Here is a 17,705-nt window from a genome sequence, read left to right on the forward strand (position 1 = left end):
CCCTGTGTTCACGCTCAGTGAAAAATACAAAGCAGGAAAGAGTCAGTCTCTCTTCCTGCTCAGCTCAGCACCCACATAACTCCCTGGCACACACCACAGGACCTTCTCCAGGCGCACAAATGGGTGCATTATTTCTTCACATGTTGAAAAAAATAAGAAAGGAGAAGAATAGCGGTACAATTTAATATATCCTAAAATGGATCTTTTGGCACCCTCCAATACTCTGACAATGAGCTCCTGCACTCTGCGATACAAAGAAAGCTAAAAACAAGCTCAATGATTTTCTGAGTGTAACATAGAGCTGATAAAATTATTATAAAGGCCACACAGATGCTACAAAATACCTTTTCCTGAACTTCAACACGCGCTTCTTCAGAAAGCAATAAGAATGCAATTGTGAAAGGAAAATCATACACGTTATCCTGGCCTGATGTCAATGAAAAGAAGACAGCAAGAAAAGAATTTTGATTTATGCTCCACAGAACCAAGGAATGCCTCCCTCCAAGAGAGTGGGATGGACAGAAAGCAAAGGTGGCCTGAGGGTGATCACACAACAGTCACTACAGAGCACTTCTTTCTCACTGATTTGGCCAAGACAGTCACCTACACTGAAACAGGGCTTGCCCCAGAGAGCAAGGCATTTCCGCACCTCAGCCTTCAAACAGCTTTGCATTAATGCCTCATTTCACAACTACACAAATTGCCTTGGACTCCTGCTGAAAGAGGCCTGTATTTCTGTTTGGGCTCACAGTCTCTAGTGCAAGACCTGCACATAAAAAGGAGTTGGCTACACTGATTTGCAAAAATTTTGACCTTTTCAGAAAAATCAGTACCAATACCTACAGGACCACTACAAATTTCCCCAAGCCATGGCTCTAGTCTACTGACCAGAAAGGAAATATTTAGCTCCCTGCAGTGGGCCTGTTGATTTCAGAAGAAACTTACTAGCTCTATTCCTACAAAGCAAATACAGAGCAATCACCAGGGGTTGGCTATGCTCTCCTCTCTTCTGAAATCTGGTAGGCAGCATATGTCTGCAAATGCCACTTGCCAAAGGGTTTTGATTCTCTGCACTTTTGTGGGAATGTATACCCTGCTTCTTCCAGGTTATATGTGTCTTTTTGATTCTGCAGATTCCTTACAGCAATTTTGTCTCTTTCAGCACAATTGTGGGGCAGAACATAGTAAATAACTTAAAAATTTTATTTAAGGAAGATGCTGTGGTTTTTAGTGTTCATTCATGCAACATTTTCAGTGGTTAAAAGTTTTACAGCTGTAGTGTTTTCTCCTTACTAGACTCAGGTATGAATCTTTTCTAATAAGAAATGAAAACAGAAAAGAAGACTAGGGGGAAAAGGTGAGCTTTTCCCTGTGCTTCATCATTGTCTTTATTAAAAAAAATTAACTCTGGGCAACACAATTCAGCCTCAGTCAGGAAACTCTTAGTTCAGTTGCTATTCAAATATCCAAGTGCAATTTGCAACTCTAGTTATGAAAGGGGACATTATTTTCTTTATACATTTAACTCCATTTGTTCAAAGACACATTGATGAAGCAATTAAGGCAGACATATTATTAAAGGTGGTGTAGAATTCACAGGCTCTGCTAAGACGTTTGGTATTTCAATTAGGTGTTTAAACATAAAAATGAGAACTATGTATTTAATATAAAAATATCACTTAAGAATGCTGTAAAATCAGATTACTCATGACATTATCACCAACAGTAAGAGATCTGTATATGCATTTTTCTGGCTGTGCATTGTGTATGTTCTTCAATAGCTTTCTTCTAGTGAGTTCCCGTATGATACAGATTCCAAACTAGAAAATATTTAGGCTTATGCCTAACTTTCAGGGAGAATAGCCTCATTGATTTAAACAGGGTTTAACCCTTATAAATGTCAGAGTGATTGCCCTTTTGTGGGACTGGAACTCATGGGGCCCATTTTCAAAAAGATAAACACATTACTACTACAAATATTACATACATATTTTTACTGCTGTTTCTGGGTTTGCCATTACAGTTCTCTCCTTCCCTCTCCTGCCTGTTTTTATTGCCTTCAACAACAATATCATGACACTCTGAGGTACATAATGATTAATTTAATTACAAACTAACTGTAAACTTTTGACAAGACCCTCCAATCACTTACCTCAAATTTTGAGTGTTTAAAGATGCAATTGTTAATCTCCTTTTCTTCACCCTCTCACAGGAGATGTTGCAGACTTTTTTTTCTGGTATTTTGCATTAAAACTCTTTTCCTGTGCTCCAGGATCTTAAACAAAAACAAAAAAAAGAAACACTCAGAATGAAAATGTCATCCCAAGCAATTGATGAGTGGCTCAGGGGAAATCCCTGACCTTTTTTCAATGTATATTTCATTATCTAAAGCAAGTGTGGTAACTTCCTCCAGCAGCAGCTCTTCTGTGGGCTGTACTTTAAAAAAAAAAGAAAGAAAAAGACCCAACTGAACAAAAAACCCCACAAAATACTGGTTTAGACCACTCAAAAACATGGCATTTAAAAAAATCTGTAAGATAGTATACTACAAAGTATTAATTTAAAGTACAATCCAGGATCTACCAGGCTCCACAAATTTATGACTGTGAAAAAGGAAGAAAACCCAGGACACAAACCAGAAGAAAAATCATTACATAAAGTATCAAACTGCTACACATTTTTATTATTACTATCACTGTTATTATCACTGATATATGGCCAGCTCCCTCAGTCTTCACTGAGTTACTGTAGTATTTCTGTAGTAGCAGCGTGGGGGAAGTAGTAGCCGTGCTGGAGAAGCAACACAGCATTAGCACTACAAAACCCAGCCCAGCTGTCGAGAGAGGAAGGAAGGGAGGAGGAGCGACAAAGCAAATGAGTTAAGAGTAACTGGCAGGTCTCGAATACAATCAATTTTGACATTCTCCACCATCACCAAAAAAGGTCTGAAGGTTTTGAATTTTCAGCGAGTGCTGCTACCAGAACACTTTCTCACCACCCCGTTTCACCCTCCTCCCTCTCCCATACCTGCAGCAAGGCTTGGCCAGGAGCCGGCTGAGTACGTAAGACTCCAAACCAGGCTCTGTCAGCAGGAAAACACTGCCAGCCAGAGCAGAGTTCACGTTCCCTCTGAGAGCGTGGTCTTGCATTTGCACAGCCTCTCTGGATTACAAGCATCCCAGCTATTTCTGTACAAACAATTTTTAGGACCAACAACCACATGCATTTTTGCTCTGTAAAAAGCCTGAAAGAAACTGTTCCCAGGGTTACACCTGTGGCTATCCCCACTGAAGCCAACAAATTTACACAACACGACAATAAGAGGATTTGACCTTGTGTGCATGTAAGCCAGACCACTTCGATTTTCTTCCTTGGCTAGAACAGACAGACAGGTCTGAATAATGTTTCCCTTACTTTTAATTAAGAAATGAAGACAATATCCACAGACTTTTGTGGCTGTATATACATCAAAAAAGACAGCTTTTCCAAAAGGGGTCAAAAATTCAAAAAGTACAGCTTTCTACACCACAGTTTATTCCCCCACACACCCTGGAGGAAAACAACCCAAAACTCCAAGAAGACCACAATACACAAATAAGGGTGACCTTGACAACTGTACAAAGGCTGTGCCTATGTCACCACTCTCCAGAGCTGCTCATGGTACAAAATACTCTGCTTAAATTACCCTGCTCCCCTACTCCACCGTGCTTTTTCATGCTGATATGGTGTTGCCTCTTTCTTCAAGGAGCCTGCCCTCACTCAACACCAGTCAAGGCTGCAACAGCCAAACCTACCACTTGCAGGAAGCGGACAAAGCCCTCTAAATCTGTGACACAAATCCAGAAAAGGCTGCAAGTTCAAAGTGAAATGAGGACAGTCTGTCCATGACTCATGCCACCTAGAAACCATTCTTAATTTAAGAAAAAGTGTTAAAGGGATTATCTTACAGAGTGTCACCCTGCCAGATCAACTAGGTTCTGCCTCTCATTTTTTCCCCAACTCAAATACAAGGTGGCCAAAGATCAAAATCAGCATAAAGTCCTCCTGTTCTCACTTTATATACTTTCTTTTTTAATGCTCTGTTTAAAAGAGTCAAATAAAGCTGTTTGATGGACAGATTCCCAGCTATCCTCCAGGCTTTTCTGCATGACCTGTGGGCAAATGCTGTGTGACACTTCCTGAAGGGCTGAAACAGCTCTGAGTGACACTTGAGCTTCTATAGTACAACTGCAGCATGAGAGTTTGGCTCCTAATGCACATTTGTCACTTAACCCAAATTTTCCCCTACCTCAGTTTCCCCTGTCTCTACAGCAAAAATAAGAGTATTCCCCCATCTCAGAGGGCTGATGCAAGGAACACAATACCCATGCTGATTTAGTGGATAATCTGGAAACATGGAGAAAGTTATAGGTCTCTGAACTCAGGCTGAAACTTCACATACCCAGAAAAAGACGCTGCAAACTAAAATAAGGAGTGAGTCATCAGCCTGTCCCTCTGAAACCGTTTTGCTGGATAGTCATCTCACTAGTACAACTCTCTTCTCCAGGGTGCTCCCAGCAAGCATGGGGGACATTGAATGGATTCACTGTATTCACACAACAGCTTTACAGCTGCTTAAAAAAGGCCTATTGTAGGCCTGCATTTTACTATCTCGAGAAGCATACATGAAAGTTGCTGTACAGCTTCCACTACCCATCTGATCCTTACAGAAACAGGAGCAACAAATCAGCGTTTTTCAAAAGAAAATAGATTTAACTGTGATGGAGAAAATGGTCTGGTTTTAAAAAAAACCCCAAAAGTAACAATTTATATAGCAGAGGATAAAGCACTAAAAATTCAGTGTAACAAAAATACTTTAAATACATTCTGCCCTCCCTTTTTTTTTTTTTTTTTTTTTTTTTTGCTACATCATAATATCTGTGAGCCAAATACAAATTTCACCATCAGAAAGGAGCATCAGGCCAGCCATACACATGTGCTCTTCCTGCGGTCCCTGTCTATTCATGGCTTGCACCTCTATGCATTTCTGATATTTGCTCAGTAACCGAACTGGTATCAAAACCAAGAGTGAACTCTTAAAACAGAATTATTGGGTCACACTTACAAAGACTTACTCAACAGCCAGATAATTCTGGACTTTGCAAAACATGTGAGTCGATCTGACAGCCCCTTTCTCCATGTCTTGATTTTTCTCTGTAGTGTCTGTGGAGTCAGGGAAAAAGGACAGTCCTGAATTAGGCACATTCCTCTTAGCATTTGACTACTCCACTCTCCCCCTTCTGGAGAAATGAATGCAGCTTCAAACAAATCAAAGGAATATTTTGTCAGCTCCTTCACTCTTCCCAGTGCAAGAATTGAGGCGGTGCTTGGCTTCTCTAGCCCCCAGCAGAGGCAGCTCTGAAGTACAAATCCTCCTTCCTCCTCCCATACACAGCATTAACCCTGCCAGCTGCAAAGCCACCGAATTCAGCCAGGGCTGTTCAGCAGCCTGTCACAGCTGCAGCATGCTGTACTAACCCCCAAGAATTTAGTGACGGTCGATCAGCACACATCTCCCCAAAACACAGTACTTCCCTCAAAAGCAATGAGATTGGACAAAAGTTACAGGGTCAGTTTCTCTGCCTTCTGGCTTCTAGAGCCCCAGGAACACAACAGGTGCTGTGCTGCTCTGCACTCAGAAGGCAGAAATATTTAGCTTTTCAGTGAAAGCTGAGACAGGCAGTATCCCTTGCTTTGGCAGCTTGGGACTTTAAGAAAATACCAAGAAAGTAGCAGCCTGACAAAATACCAGCACTAGGACACCTCTTTTCCCCCAGTCTTCCTTCATTTCACAGTGGGGCCTCTCTCAAAAGGCCAATGGAGCTGAATGGACTGAGATGATTTTCCATTCTAGGTAACTTGCACATTTGCTCTGTCAGCATGACTTGACTGTGACCTAAACTGATGAAAAACCACAGCAATGGAAACAAAGACTCAAGTAAAGAGAGAAATGAAACCCCAAGACAGCGACAGAGAAAGACTCAGCTCTTATTTCTGGATTTGGGCAGGCTTTCCTACCTCCAAGCCTGGGGGGCAGACAGGACTGCCAGCCTCCCTTGCCATCCCCGGGGCAAGCAGTTCTGGAGTGGGCCTGGGCAAAAGTAGTACTATTGCACGTGACAGGACAGAGCCAAGGCCAGTTGAGAACAGAGTGGATTGCTAAAATACGATCTCATTTTGGGATGAGCTATGAGGGATGGAGAAATGACAGGACCACGCTCTCTGCACACCTCTCACCATGGGGACAGGAACTCTTCCCCCCAAATCTCACAGGAATGTGATGCCATCAAGTGGACCTACTACTCTCCCTTGCCTCTGCCGAAGGTCTGGCAGGCTCAGGCACATGTTCTTACATGCTATTTATTCCTTTTCTTACCTTCTGCTCATAAGCACAAACACCATGAACTCCCATATTTTCTTAACAGCCAAAGTGACTTTATTGCATGATTTTTGGACTAGAACCACCAGCCCACGCTCACTGCCCCCATGCCTTGATGCCACCTGTTTATCATTACAAGGTGACACAGAGCCATGCTCTCCCCCACTTACCCTGAGGCGTGTCATGTCTTTTCAAAGCCCCAGTCTCATCGGGTGCTGACCTCAGGCTCTCCCTGGCACCCTAACTGCCTCCTTTATCCCAGCAGGAAGGTCTGAGAGAGACAGACTGCATCACAAGTCAGTGGTTTCATCCCTTAGCAGCGACCCTGCCATACAACTGCCTGTGCTCAAGACCTCTGAAACCTCTGAAACCCTCCTTGGCTCACAACCTCTGAAAACAAGGAATGCCAGTGGATGAAGAGCTGAATACCCTCCACCCACTCTTTCACTGGCCAAGCTGCTCTATACAGTAACACACAACCTCCTGTAAAAGTTTAGTGTGTTGCCCACAGAAAGCAGCAGGCAAGCGTGCCTCTGCTAAACAGCATGTATAGTTTAGAAAGAGATGTTAAGAAAATGAAATATGCCATGATATTCAATGTGCAGATACATTCTGGGTTCTTCAAATGAAGGGCTCTAAAAAAACAATAGAAATTCCATGTTGTTTGGAACAGATGGGTGTCGTATTTTTTTCCTATTGCCTTCTGCTTTACTTACTCATCTCACCTACCTTCTAGCTATATGAGGTTGTCTTTTGGAATCTAGTTGCTCGCTGCTATATAGAAAGATCTGAACAATAAATATTCCTTATACAATCATGTATGTCCAGTGACAGAGAGTACAGGACACATTCAGGACACTTCAGAAGAAACCTGTGATGACCTTTGTTGCAGGAAACTTTGGAGGCCTGACCATAAGCTGTTTTTAGAACAGAAATTTGACTAAGCCACAACCAGCTACTGTGGTTTGGTCTTACTTTTTGAGAGTAGCAGGGGTATGCTGGCAGCTTGGCCAGCAACTAAAATCTTCCAGGCAGAGGAAGAAACATTGCCCCATCTACCTGGATTCAGTGAGTTGGTTGACTACAAAAATTGGTTGGTTTTTTTGTAGTCAAACCTACACTTTTAATCAAGAAGAGACAGGACACTGAGAAAGACAAAGCTTTTCTGTAAGTCTACTTCTAAACTTGTCTTTTGTAAAAAAAATCCCAACACTGTACTACTACTTCTGTCACCTCTACTTCTACTTCCTTTTCTTCAGCACAAACCGTAACAGGAGCATTTCAGCAAATGCCAGGCTGGCTCCCTGGTAGGCTCCCCGGGCTGCCAACTGTCAGATCCAGAGTGCAGGACTGTCATATCTGCCAGACCAGCTCTCACACCTGCTCTCTCAGGTAACATAATGTATTTTTCCAAGTCATGCTAGCAATAATATGACATTACACACACCAAGAAGAGGCTATACACCTTTAAATGAAGGATGCCCAGCCAGTGTCTTAGGATGGCTGACAGCCTCAGTTCACTGCAGTGTCTGTTTGAGCACCTTCTGTACCTGAAGGTTACAAGCACTGTCCCCACATGAGCACATGCTCACATCAGCAGGTCAAGTACCAGCCGCTAGACATGGGTCATTACTGGTTAAGCATCTAATGTGCACTTGGCATTGTATAAGCTCCTTAAAGAAGATACAATCCTTTCAGTAGAAGATTTCTTCTTTCTAACTTCTCAAAACAGGCTTCCTTCTCAGAAGCCTACTCACATCAACCTTCCCCTTTCAGTAATAATTACAAAGAAAAGGGAAGAAAGAACACGAAGAAAGAAAAATTATCAAATGTGTTTAACTAACTGGCACAACTATACACAGTCAGATCACTGAAATATGCCTTTCTTTCCGTGCCTTCATCCCACTACATCCCTATAGAGCAAAACTACCTTCTGCTTTTGTTAGATCAGGCATGCAGCTTTTGAAGCAAGTCTCCAGATAATCCATGCTGCCTGGGCTTTCACTTGTACTGTGGGGTGGTCCTGCAGCACATGAACAAATCCCTCTTGGGAGGAATTAACTAGAAGCATCACGTTCCCCAGCGTGAGCAGCCAGCAGCACCAGACTGCTCGGAAGCAAAAGCAACCCCAAAACACGCCTGGTGCAAACCTCAGCATCCCAGCACAGTTTTCGCAGATACTCTCTCCAGTTGGTCCACACTACTTGTTCATGAAGGCATAATCATAAAAATCAAATATTCTTCTGTCACTCATCTTTATGCCACCAAATAAAAAGATGGTGGTAGTATATTCGACTCTAATGTTGCAACAGTGTAATACTGACAGCAGCAAGAGCATCTTGAAGTGAACAACGTAAAGAACAGATCAAAGTAGTTTCAGCGACAATAGCCTAATTTCTGTAGTTTTACAATGAGTTCTTCTACTCTTTAAAGTATTTTTTCTTTGTCCTGCACCAAAATAATAAAAAAAACAATTACAGAAGGGAAAAAGTAAAACAAACTTAAGTATTTTCTCTTCGTCTTGCACCAAAATAGTAAAGAATTATTATGGAAGGGAAAAAAGTAAACCACACTGGATAAAAAGACCAAAAAAAGTACTACCTTTCCACCATTAAACCCCATGAAAAATAATAAACATTAGGCATAATAATAAAAATTTTGGCATTAGTTGTAAAAATTGCCAGCAGAAAATTTTAGGCAGCAGTGCTTTTTTAATGTGTTGTCATCTGAGCTTATGTTAAATGTCCTCTGGTACTTTGTCCTCACAGTGGATCTTTTGTTCTCTTTGAAAGTGTCATTAAACAGACCCTCAAAATCTTGACACTTACCATAACTAATTCAATTAGTAAGACAGTCATCACATCTTTTTTCAGTGCATGAAAGGCCAAGAATTCTATGACATGATGTCTAGCTTTACTTTTTGCCACCCTTTAAAAAGTACCTGCTGAGTCTGTGGAGGTTTTCAGGCCACTGGCTGAAAGACACCTGTCTACACAATCCCCCATACTTGTTTATTTTCCTCATAAGCTGTTTGTCCCTAGCAGTAACAAGAGCATACACTCCAGAGTTTCACTGGAAGTTGCTACAAAATACCTTGCGATAGAAACCTCCTTGCGTTCCAGGTGCAGGAAACCAACTAAACCTCGCTGATCCATCTGTTCAGCTTTTGTTAAACAGTTCTGGATCTGACAGCAAATTTGTGAGCAAATTGACCACCGTGCTGAGAACCTGGCTGGGGCCAAGTGAAATGCTCTCCTAGTACTCAAATCCTTCTTGAAAGCTTCTCTCTTCCTTCACATGCCTTCCACGCAGGAGATGACTCTGAGCTCACTGCAGCACGAAGCCCAAGCACAGAGGAAGTGTGTGTAAAATCCACAGTCAACTTCACCACCACTGTCCATTTTCATGAATGAAAAAGGCAAAGTCAGTAGGGGAAGCTGGGCCCTGTCACAGCTGCTACCATGCTGTTTGTCCTTTCCCTTCAAAGCATTGTGGATCTGCGTTAGTTTCCTGCAAAGGCAATTGTTTCTATGTATTAAACCAGCCAGGGACATGGTTTCTAAGATGGTTAATTTTTAACAGCGCAGCTTTGGGCCTAACTCCTTATCCTGCATTTTCAAGAGCTGTCTGAGAAAGTTTGGGACCTTCAATAAGTGATCTCTGTGTTTAAACTGCGTTCACTGGTGATTTTATGCATAGGACAGAAAAAGTGGGTTGGGCTCTAACCTCCCAGCTCAGCTGCACAGACTTGTCCATCTGTCGCACAGCCCTGGTCATATCACTTTGTGCCTCTGTCCCGGGCTTGATTTGACTCATATAGAACATGTGAAATGAGTGAAGGTGCTGTTGGTTTAGAGTAGAGGAAAGCTGAAAACTTAAAATCATATATTTACCAATAAAGCGTGGGAGAAGTAAAAAGATTTGGGATATTCTCCCTCCTTAAAAGACCAAGTAGTTCCATAAGCAGTGGAGTCCATGAGGGCTGGTTCCCTGTGGCTTTGCCTCTCCATGACCCCATGCACAGTGAGATGCAGGCTCTGACCAAAGCTAACCCTGAGCAATGGCTCACACCCCATCGCACTCTCACATCTGTGGTAACACAGGCGAGCCTTTCCTTCGTGAAAGGTCACGCATTCCTGTTGTTGTTCTGTACTCAACTCCTTGTTTCACAAAACTGCTCAGAGTTCAACCTGCCTGGTAAATTTAGTTGGAGCTGGCCAGTGGACTCCAACCTTACTGCAAAGATTCGGGGAGATAGGAAGATAGTACACTCCACAAGGAAAACAAACTAAAATATCCATCTTGGCCTGAGAAAAATGATGTTGAACCGGCAAGAAAGGTAAACCAATGGATCTGATGTTGAAACTCAGAACTGCAATGCCAGTTCTGTAAGATTCACCAGTAACAAAACAAAGCATTGTCTTGCCCAGGGAGGTTTATTTTACTTATGCTGGTTTGAAACACAGCTTTACTTGTACTTACTGTGAACTGCATTCTGTTTATGAATAATATTAGGTCTATCTTCTGGGAAATTAAATTGTAATCTGTCCTCTGTTCCATTTCTTTAACACATTCAGTTTACTACTGTAACTTCTCTGTGATTTACTAAATTCCAATTACAGAAAGTAGGACAACATTTTGTTCCTATGAAAGACAGGAAAAGTGTATCTGTAGATGTACATAGAGATAACAGATTCAAATCTGCTTCAAATGACAGAGGACAAGTAGATGTCTGGGCTTTTTGAGGGGAGGTGAGATAATAAAAGGGTTTTTCCCCTGGAGGATCAAAATAAGCTATTTTTCCTTTACATGATTCATAATATAAGACAGATATTGTTAGAAACAAAGCTAAATTTATGGAACATTCACAATGTTGCATATGGCTACATGTGTCTTATTAATTTTGGTGAACAGAGTTTGTAACCAGAAAAATTATTTACAGCCTAGTTTATTCTGGATATTGTACTTCTTTACATACATGTACATGTACTAATGTGGGCTGCAGTGCAGTCTAATCTCTCCAGTGTTTATTCATACCTAGGACAAAACTGCTTTCAACCTGCATATATTTGTCACGACAAAGCTAGCACTCAACAGTTTCATTTTCTAGCACCAGCCAGTGTCAGTTTTAACATTATACTGTCTTTTCCAACAATTCCTTGACTTTACACCTAGGGTTTCTCTCTGGTGTCTACAGCTAGTAACTACACCACCACATAACTTTCCTGTCACCACTGTCGTGGAGAAAATGAAAGTAACCCTTCAGCCAGTCTCTGCAGGATGAGTGACATTTGCAAGGAAACCAACTGCTCAACTTTCTTTCAAATGGGCTGAAATAGACAACAACCTGCTTTCAGTAGCTGGTATATTACTAAAAGAAAAAGGCAATGATTATTATGTAATTGCTTTAAAGTAAGTTTAAAAAGCTACAAACACACTTCCTTGTACTAGTTCCCTGACTCATATTTTATGCTAAAATGCATATGCCTCAACATATAGGTATATATTTAAATGCAATCTACACTAGATTAATCAATTTAAGGCTCAAAAAAAAAATTAAAGAGACTTTGAAAGTCAGCAAGGACAATTATGCTCCTTTAGGCTTATGATAATCATATGACAGGGCATATAATTTGAGGTTAAAATCCCACCCACAGTGGGAAACCACCTTCCATTTCATGCAAGTGAGTAGCATCAAGCTTAGAAATTTGCTGTGTAGTATTTTCAGAAAGACATCTAAACTCTACAGAAATATTTCATCCCCCTGTGAATGGACTACTTTCCTAAGTCTTTTCACAGTTATCACCAGGATCTTCTCATTATTATTAAAAACAAACCGTTCTTCATTGTGAAAGAGTGAGCTGTTCCCCCTGCTGTCCCAAGTTCCAGTGAGTGTGACTGTCACCAAGCACTGACACGTTTGTATTAGAGAAAAATGTTTCATTAAAAAAAAAAAAAAATACCCTTCACTCTAACTTCAGTATTTTTTCAGGAGTGCTTTCCACATATGTTAACAAGTTCCTTAAATTAGCATTTGTTATTTAAAATTTGTGCCTTTGAAAAATAACAGCAGCTGATCAGCACACAAAAACATGATATATTCATTTTTTGCATCTTTTTGAAGCACTGAAGATTGGTATGCATAAAAAAATAGAAAAGGAATCCCTCCACATCCTATCGACACTATGAGCTACTCATTAGAAGTGGGAAAAGACTTCAGATTTGGGGGTTTTCCTGCATCATAAGATTTTGCAGCAAACTCTCCAGAATAAGCCAAAGAGGCTCTTTCAGGTCCCAAAACATTTATGCACTTAACTTTAGGGGCTCCAGGAAGTGAGCAGAACTACTCATATTTACAAGTTAAACACCCACCCAGCCAGAACTGTAATCCAAGCCAGTCAGCAGCACCACTGTTAACTGTCTGGAGGAGCTGAATTTGTTCCCTCTGTCCACCAGCTTTCCCTTTCTTTTTATTTCCAGAAGCAAGATGAAAGATAAAAGGGCCTTCTGCTATTTGTACTAATCACCTGTTAGTCACAGGAGTCTGAAAGGAAACTGACACATCCAGTCATTTTTACTGTTTCCAGTGTTTACAGTATTATTTCTCCAGGACTGTGAAGCAGCTGCCAGTGATTACTAGAATATGGCATGTAGAAGCTCATGTATATGAAAAAAACCACAATCAAATAATATGCAGCTCATTAAAGAAAGTTTGTAACTCTGTTCCCTGTCCTAATACTTTGTTTTTATCTCCTGGAAATATTTACCACACCACCTGATTAGGCTGAGCTGCTTATGTATTTTGAAAATACAAATTATGCCATCAGTCATTCGTGGTATGACAGTAAATGTGCAATTACACAACTCGGCAAGTTTAACTCCCGCAGTGCACCAAGGCAGGCATGACCCAGCCCCAAGTGCCAGCACAGCACAACCAGACTACCCAAACTTTATTGATCCTAAACGAAAACTTGGGCAATAAATAAGCCCACGTTCTGAAGAACAAAGCTTGGACTGGCTCTAACCCATTCACCAGAGTGATCAGAGCCATGCCTTTCCACTCTGTCTCTGCAGGCAAGGTGAGAGGGAAGCACTTGCAGAGGAAGGAGTGACTGGCACACCTTCCTACATGTGTAACTATTCTACCTTAAGATTCATTTCCCAGAGCTGGACATCTGTGCCAAGAAGTGGATCTCAATCCTATGTGAAAACCTACTGTCATTCTTTCTTCTCTCTCTCCTCCAATTTTCTTTTGTGCTTTTATGGTCCTCCATGTGATTATTCAGTCCTTTGCATACGTGCAGAACTGTACATCGCAGCAGTAGGCTCCAACTCTTTTGGATTGTGACAGCTCAACAGAATTTGCCCTATGAACCAGGATTCACAGGTAGCTAAAGACCCTTGAGAAATCTACCCTTCAACTTTTACATTGGTCCTCCTTTCCACCTTTATCACACTTAAAGCCCCTCCCCACACAAAATTGGCAATAATATTTATAGTGAACTAGAAGGCAGGAAAGAAAGAAATTACAGTGTCTGTATGAAATTCATGCTGCTGTATTTATTTCCAGTCTCATGTATCTATCATAGCACAATTAAAACTCCCCCAATGCTAAACAGCTGGTTTCCTCTCTGTTGATGTGATACACTGTGTTGATTCACATGATACTGATTCGCCCAAGGCTGCAGCTCATTCAAAAACCTAGCACAAACGCCATGTCCCATTTAAAATCCAAATGATGTTTTAAAAGATCAGCCTAAATCTACATAAACATCATTCCTTACTTCTTCAGAGCAGAGAACATCATCTGAGCTAGCCCTTCCATCCTCAAAAGTCCCAGCCAGTGGTCAGTATGACTGGCATGACACAGGTAGCTGCAGAGGACTGCTCCCTGCATCTCCTCGTGATGTGGAAGGGAAGAGCGATTGGTCCCGCACAGATCTGCACAGCACCGGAGATCTATTTATACAGCTCTAGCGGGCTGAAACTCTGCACAGAAACTGCAGCCATCTCTTCAGCTTTCAAACTGAAGAGGGGTGGATGTCTCTAATTCTGATTCTCATGGTGTTCCCTGCAAAAATGACAATCATTTTAATTTTGCGTGGGGTAGAGCTGCTGGCATGTTTCGCACGCCTTTCCCTACACCAGCTTCAAGATTCTTACACCTCAAGGATTATCAGCTTTGTCACTGGGTTTTAGATTCCACATCTGTGATTTATAATATGGCCACCCAAATTAAATCGAGGGTAACACTTCCCCACTAAGTTCAATTAATCAGTAGGCACTGCAACTTTTTTTTTTAGCAAATGACAATAATAAAACAATCCAAAAAAGGTAATTTATAGTCATACTATACCACCTGTCATTTGTAAGACTTTACTGTATCATTAGTCAGAGCTTCTGGTGACAATATAACCCACAAGACTGAAACTTGAGTGGTTTATACATGCCATCAAAGCCTTAAAAGATAAAAATCCCACCTCAGAAAGTGGGAGTATTTAATTTTTTATAATACTTTTGTACTAGTATAAAGCATTCACTTAAGTTAAATCAGTGACTTCTTTTCTTAAGGTATTTGTATCTGTTTGATATTTTACAAATATCTAATTCTTTTTCTCAGATCTAATAGTGCTGAGTACTTTGAAGACAATTTGCCAGGGCTTATTAATTAGAATTCCTAGAAACCATTGGAGGTTGGGTTTGGTGAGGGTTTTTGCTTGGGGTGGGTGAGGGGATTGTTTAGCTTTTGTTGTTTCTTGTTTGTTTGTTTTGCCTTTTTTTCCCCCTCCAAACCAGGACACAGCATTGTAAATGCAAAATTCCAATCACCTCCCCCAGACACCAAATTCTTTTTATGAAGTGGCAGATTCGTTATGTTACTTGGTAACAGCTGTATGGTGTAGTGGCTGGTACTAGGTATGTACAAACACATGTCCACAGGCTAGAAAACAAAACCAGACAAATTCTCAGCTAGCATAGAAAGGCTAAACTCCAATGAAAACTAGCTGTGAAGGAATGCTGTGACTCAAACTCATCACAGCCATAGCTGTGGACATTACAACTAGTTGCACAGTACTAATAATTACATACCAGAACTTGATTACTGACTTTCCTAGTACTGAAAATGCTCATAAAAATGGAATGTTATGAGAGCATTAAAACATTTTTTAGAAGTCACTGAAATTAAATATGGACAAATGGGTTAATTTTATGGCAGTTTTCCATTAGCTCATGTTGTTCCACTGCAGTTCAATGTATTCATGGACACATGCATGTACATGCACACATACACACACACAATTTGGTGAAGTGAAGAAAAAGAAGAAAATAGGTTTTATGAACAAAAGAAGTTTTATGAACTTCTACAAAGAAGTAGAAATTAAAGAACAAATTCAGCAGCCCAATGAAGCACATGATTCATTTCCATTATCTTCAATAGAGCTTGACTGTGGTTAAAGTGCTTTAATGAACGAGGGTCCCCAAAACACAGTGCTCCTCAATCCAGTTATCTGATCACGGCTTTATGTGAAACAAAACACTTGAAAGCAACTAAAGGTAAGGAAATGCTCAGGTTTAGCAAACGAAAGCCCTGTAGGAATTCTACTAGTTAGGAAAAAACCCATAGTGGTTTCCTAAATTTTCATCACCTCTAGCAGCTTTTGAATAATGCAATGGCCTTTCTGGAAGCTTCATAAAACTGTATGTAATCCACACAAGAAATTCTACAATGTCTCAGCACTTCCTGGGGACTCAGAGCAGTAGGGTAGCCTTGCAACATAAGCAGAGATTAATCATTTTCTAATGCACAGTAATAAATAATGTATCCCACATAGTACATAAATTAAAGCTGTAATTTCATCCCGGTTCTGTGATGACACCAGAAGCCCAAGATGGAATTTCAGACTCGTTATGACCAGTCAGGATATGCATTATTCCTAAAATTATGATCTGAGAGTTTATAATGAACTGAGAAGTTTTGAAGGCATTACCAGAAAAAGAAGGATGTGTAATTACAAGCAGAAAGCAAAATTATTAAGTCAGATATTGTTTGCAGAACTTGCTAAAGTAAGCAGTAAATCTCATCCCTCAAAAGCCAACTCAGCGTATTTGTAGCAAGGCAAGCAAAGATCACTACTACTACCAAAAAACTGAAAGTTGTTCTAATACCACGGGGCAATGCCTCCACCACAGCAAACAGTAAGAAACTATATGCTGAAGTTCAGGTTTGTATGTTACAGGGTCCTTAAAATGCTGAATATATGTTCTCCTACAACCATATACAGCATTTCACTCACAAGTCAAACAAGTATTGTACAGGTGCACAACCATGCATAGAATATCAGGATAAAGTCACAGTATATCTCAAATCCACTTTCCTATCTGACAAGAAAGCTACTGAGCAAAGCAAAATACTCATGATGAGAAGTGGTTTTATCCTTCTAATGAAAAAAATATATATACGCATACACACAGTTTATACACTCTAAAGGATCTAAAAAATTTTCAAGAACATTGTCCTAGTATTTCTCCTGCAGATAATTTCAAGAAATCTTATTAAGACTCTAAAGACATTTTATAAGTCTAACAACAAGCATTTTAATGCAAGTAAGGCTAGAAGTATGAAGACCAAGAGCCAAAATAATCATCTATATAGAGTTAACTGCTATATTCACCCTGACTTTTGCTACCGATTCCCATGATTTTTAGCAAATCCCACAAGATTTCAAGAAGGTCTGGAGCCAGCTTTCTTTCAGAGACAAGAATAACTTTCTGACCATCTTACACAAACAAGGCATGAAATTTCACAGAATCATTCATGGTCTGGAGAGGTTCCACGTTCTGAACTTGTTTGCTTGGTATTATTCACAGATTTATCTTATCCCCCCTCCCACCACATTCTTGATAATGTGAGACTCAAAGTCATGCTCACTGTCTTCTCTTGCCCTCTCTCCCCTCCCTGCTTCAGTTAGGTTTCTAGCTCAGAGAGCTGCAAAAAAAAAAAAAAGAGGCGAAATGTGAAGATTAAGAAAAAAAGTCAAATAAATTGGTGCAGAAAGTTGATTTTTAAAAGCTGAAAATGTTTAACCTTAGAGTAACAGTTTTTGAATATCTGAGGCTTCTCCACAAGTCACTGTACTATTTGTTCCTTACCTTCCAACGCTTCCTCTTTCCACTTCCTATTTCTATAATGGTAGAGTGTTCAAACCTGAATACCTGAACTTGTATTTTCTATACTCATATTTGAGCACCTTAACAGCAATGGTCTCATATTCAAGGGGCCACTCAC

General features: G+C 40.6%; 1 protein-coding gene across 6 annotated transcripts in view; it reads right to left on the bottom strand.

The window, feature by feature from the left end:
• ATXN1 (ataxin 1) overlaps window positions 1–17,705 on the bottom strand; it is a 222,227-nt gene that overhangs the window by 159,224 nt on the left and 45,298 nt on the right. For all 6 annotated transcript variants that reach the window (XM_082291366.1, XM_082291363.1, XM_082291365.1 and 3 more), the window contains one exon: window positions 2,153–2,275. The gene's annotated coding sequence lies outside the window, so the exon portion shown is untranslated. The remainder of the gene's footprint in view (window positions 1–2,152; window positions 2,276–17,705) is intronic.

This window comes from Coloeus monedula (assembly GCF_965178545.1).
Source record: "Coloeus monedula genome assembly, chromosome: 1".
Lineage (NCBI taxonomy): Eukaryota > Metazoa > Chordata > Aves > Passeriformes > Corvidae > Coloeus > Coloeus monedula.